Consider the following 5,381-nt stretch of genomic DNA (forward strand, 5'->3'; position numbering starts at 1 on the left):
CAGGCTGCCCAGAGAGGTTGTGGATGCCTCGTCCCTAGAGGTGTTCAAAGCCAGATTGGATGGGGCCCTGGGCAGCCCAGTATTAAATGTGGAAGTTGGTGACCCTGTATGTGGCAGGGGTTTGGAGATTGATGATCCTTGAGGTCCCTTCCAACCTTGGCCATTCTGTGATTCTTATGTGACTTAATGAAGTCACAGAATCACAGAATTGTAGAGGTTGGTGTCATGGTTTTATGCATAAAACCATGACAGTTGGAAGGCACTGGGGATCATCAAGTCCTATTGCCTTGTAAAGCAGGTTATCTAAAGTAGGTTACACAGGAAAGTGACCAGGAGAATCATGAATATCTCCAGAGAAGGAAGTTCCACAACTGCTTCAGGCGCTTTGGTCCACTGCTCTGTCACTGTTGAGAAATTCTTTCTCACATTCATAAAGATCTCCCTATATTCCAAATAGTTCCCATTGCCCCTTGTCCTGTTGCTGGGCACTGTTAAAAAGATCCTGGCCCCATCCACTGTAATATGGCCTCACCAGAGTAGAGAGAGGAGGACTTCCATCAGCCTGCTGGCCACTCTCTTTTTCATACAACCCAGGACTGGTCTTCTTAGACACAAGACATACTGATGTCTCGTGGTCAACCTACTGTCCACCAGGACACCTTGGTCTTTCTCAGCAGAGCTCTTTTCCAGTAGGTCAGACCCTAACCTTTACTGATGAATGTGCTTATTCCTCTCCAGCTGTAGGATTCTGCACTTGGCTCTTGTTGAAGCTCACCAGGTTCCTCTCTGCCAAACTCTCCAGTCTGTATAGATCTTGCTAAATGGCAGCACAGCTTTCTGTATATCAGCCATTCCTTTCAGCTTCATATCATCATCAAATCTGCTAAGGGCAGGCTGTTCCTTTGTCCAGGCCATTGATGAAGATGTTGAACAAGACTGGACCAATCCCTGGGGAACTCCTCTTGCTACAGGCCTCCAACTAGACTCTGCATCACTGATTACAACCCTCTCATCTTTGCCAGTCAGCCAGTTCTTGGTCCACCTCACCATCACTCAGCTATCTCAAGTTTTCTAAGCTTACCTACAATGACAATTTGGGAGATGGTGTTAAATGTTTTGCTGAAGTCAAGTTAGAGAACATCCACTGCTCTCCCCTCGTCTACTCAGCTGCTGATTACATCATAGAAGGCTAACAGGCTGGTCAAGCATGATTTTCCTTGACATCTTGCAGTGCATTAGAAAGAACATGGCTTGCAGGTCAATGGAGGTGATCCTTGCACTCTACTCTGCCCTGGTAAGGCCTCACCTGATGCCTTGTGTCCAGTTCTGGACTCCCTGGTACAAAAAAGACAGGGATCTCCTGGAAAGAGTCCAATGGAGGGCCACAGCAGTGATAAAGGGCCTGGAGCACCTCTCCTATGAGGGAAGGCTGAGTGACCTGGATCTGTTAAGCCTTGGGAAAAGAAGACTCAGAAGGGATCTGATCAATGTCTGTAAGTATCTAAGATGCGGGAGGCAAAGGGGCAAGGCCAGACTCTTTTCAGCAGTGCATGGAAATAGGACAAGGGAAAAAGGCCACAAACTACAGCATAGAAAGTTCCACACAAATATATGTAAGAACTTCTTCACATTAAGAATGACGGAGCACTGTAATAGTTTGCCCAGAGAGGTTGTGGAGTCTCCCTCTCTGGAGATGTTCAAAACCTGCCTGGATGCCTACCTGTGCAACCTGCTGTGGGGAGCCTGCTTTGGCAGGAGGATTGGACTTAATAATCTCTAGATGCCCCATCTAGCCCCTACAGTTCTGCGATTCTGTGAATCCATATTGACTACTCTTCTCTTCCACTTGCTTGGAGATGACATCAAACATAACTTGTTCCATTGGCTTTCCAGGGATGAAGGTGAGATTTACTGGCCTGTAGTTTCCTGGATTTTCTTCTTGTTCATTTTGAAGACTGGAGTTACACAAGCTATTATCCATTTTTCAGATGCCACTGCCATTCTCCAAGATTTCTCAAAGATGATAGAGAGTGGCTTAGCAAGCATTTCTGCCAGCTCCCTCAGCACTTGTGGGTGCATCCCATCAGAACTCATGGATATGTGTGCATTGATTTTGCCTAGACAGTGTCTAGCCAGGTCCTCCTTGACCAATGCGAAGTCTTCCTTTCCCCAGACTCTGTCTTACCTCCAGAGTCTGTGATTTCTGAAGGGCTTATGAGTAAAGACTTAGGAGTAAAGAAGGCATTCAGTACCTCCACCTTCTCATCAACTCCTCATTCAGCAGCAGAACCACATGTTCCTTTTGCTTTTATTTATGAACATACACTTAGACAAAAGATAGTAGAATCTTGATTACTAACTTATAAAATTGGAGTACTACTAAGATGTTCTGATATATTTCTGTTATTAAAACTCAGTATAACAAACTGTATTTGCAATCTTGTGAGGTGCAAAATTCTGTGACCTCAAACTTGTGATACTCATTACTATTAGCAAGTAGATAGGCTGTTTGAGGAGACAAAGATCAGCAATTTTAGTAATTCACTAACTGTATAATTAGAATAACATATTAATATATCATCAAGCACAATATTCCTCATGCCAGATTAATTCAGACTTCCTAAGACTTTTTTTCTAGGGCTCCAGAAATTGCAATTATTACTTAATAATTTAATTATTACTGTTATCCAGAAATTTGTCCTTTGACAATGGGTCTGTCTGTGACCTTAGTGGAGAGCTTTTTTTTCTGGAAGCTAAAAAAATATGATTTTTTCAAATTAGTTTTGATACAAATAATGTAAGGTTACCTTTCTGAAATAAATGTCTCCTAATGTGTTGAGAGTTAGTGTAAAAATTGTCCAGCTTCTTACTAGATTTTGTTTGTTTGTTTTTGTTTTTGTAATTTTCAAAAGTTTCACCTCTGAACCAGGTAAGCAAAGTATTTACTCTGAATTTAAATTTATGATAGTGTTCTTCTGGAAGAACCTAGAACAGTAGCCTGATGCTTAAAAAGAAGGTAACTAAGAAAATAGGTTATAAGCTAAGACTTATCCATAGAATATATGTACATATGTTTTTGAAGTGAGCTCAAAATTCTGTCTGCTCTTCTGAGTTAATGTAAGAGTAACAGAATTGTAGTCTCAATGATGTTCATAACCATTATGAAATAATTCTCTTTCTCAGGAAAAAAAAGTTTTAAAAATATGTATATCTATTGATTTAGTCAAGTAATATAAAATTAAATATAAATAAAATGTAAATCAAATACCAAATATCACAGGTAATATCAAGAAATAATTCTACAAAGTTTTAAGATATGCTATGTAAAAAAGGAGCCTATGTGGAAACAGGAGTTAAAAAGAATCTGCAGGAGTAATTGACAGCATTCCATTGCCAAAATTTGTGATCTCAGTTATAATGCCAAATTTATATTTTTCTAACAACCAGACATGAAATAAATGAATTAATAACACTCAAATAATAAAAAATATGATTAAAATATTAATTAATAAATAACAACTTGATTATTAAAATAATAATTTGCTTGAAGAACTTATGATACTTTCTGTAGACAATGGTAGCAGAACTAATTCAACCTTGAAATAAAATAGAACTTACCCTAATTTGATGAAAATTATTTGATTACAGAAGAATCAGATCACATGCTTAACACTTCTGTGCTTTAGATTCTACAATTTTATCTACACTTTGTTGTTGTGGTCACCAGATTGATGCAAAGAATGGCCTCAAGGCACAGGAAACCTTGCATTTTATTACTCATTTGGTGTCTTCCTACAGATCATTATCAGCAGTATCACTCCTAATGCGTTGTCTCATTTCAAAGTCAAACACTCAATTTGTGCATGTTTTATGTACTCATGAACTATGACAAGACATAAAGGGGGGCCTTAAAAAGCGCAATGGATATCCTTATGGTATCTATCAGCTGAGTGGATGCTAACGTGTCTGAGTTACATCTACCAGTATGTTTAATGTTGAAAACTCTGGTAACAGAAAAGCATCCATGTTTGTGCTTCACCACAAAGTTAGCTAAGAAATATAGTGCATATTTCTATTAATCTATCATTACTTTAAAGGGAGTGTCCCTGACATATAATAAACTGTAAGGTGTTCTTTTAAACAAGTAAAAATGCATCTTAGTTTAGAATCACAAAATAGTTTGGGTTGGAAGGGATATTAAATATCACATATCCAACTCCCCTACCATGGACATCTTCCATCAGAGCTGATTGCTGAAAGCCCCATCCAACCTGGCCTTGAATACTTCCAGGGATGGGGCATCCACAGCTTCTTTGGTCAACCTCTACCAGTGCCTCACCACTTCTATAATGAAGAATTTATTTTTAATATTTAATCTAAATCTCCTTGCTTTCAGTTTAAAATCATTATCCCATGTCCTACTACTATATACCTGTATAAGATGTCTCTCACCAGCTTTTTTTAGGATCTCTTTAGGTACTGAAAGACTGTTAGAAGGTATCCAAAGAGACTTCTCCAGGCCAGTGTCCTCAGCCTGTCTTCCTAGGATAGATGCTCCAACCCTCTGATCATCTTTGTGGCTTAAATATGATCTATTCCAGCAGCTCCAGCAGTGTGGATGCAGTACTCCAGATTGGGCCTCACGAAAGTATAGGGAAAAGAGAGTCAAAAGGTTCAATTTGTGCAGTACTTTTTTTTTTTTAGAGCTAAAGAATGGAGAGAAAAATAAGAAATATTCTTCTTTCAGTTGTCTTAGCCTTTCAAATAATCAAATCCTCTTCATTATCTGTATTAATATTTTCATCAGCTTCCCCCAGAAGATCTGTTATCAAAAATCTTCATAACATATTAAACAACCACAGGGTAGAAATTAGATCTAGAGAAGTAATTCTCAGTTTTCTCATAATTATCATCATTATTATTATTTGATCTCTTACATTTGTCATATAACATCTCAACAGATATTAAAAAAATAAGGAATAAATAAATAAAAAAGGCAGGATCATAAGAGTGATTATCAATATGTTTATGTGAATACATTACAAAGTAGAAATAAATTAAACCACCATTCATCTTGACCCGGATACGTCTGCATGCAGCCAGAAAGCATGCAGGTGGTCATGTAGTAAACTGAGAAAAGGGATGTGTACAAAGCATTGTACCCTTAGCATATTACAGCGTGGTGAAGAATCACAGTAGTGGAAAAAAGACCAGAAAAGTGATTGCTATATGGAACGTTTTCTTCTGGTTATCCAATTCAGATTGTCTATTTCTTTATCACAAGATGCATAACTACAAATTTTGCATATTTCTTCTCTGAATAGTCATTGCATTTTCTTTCTTTCTTTCTTTCTTTCTTTCTCTTTCTTTCTTTCTTTCTT

The sequence above is a fragment of the Meleagris gallopavo genome, chromosome 3 (genome assembly GCF_000146605.3).
Source record: "Meleagris gallopavo isolate NT-WF06-2002-E0010 breed Aviagen turkey brand Nicholas breeding stock chromosome 3, Turkey_5.1, whole genome shotgun sequence".
Taxonomy (NCBI): domain Eukaryota; kingdom Metazoa; phylum Chordata; class Aves; order Galliformes; family Phasianidae; genus Meleagris; species Meleagris gallopavo.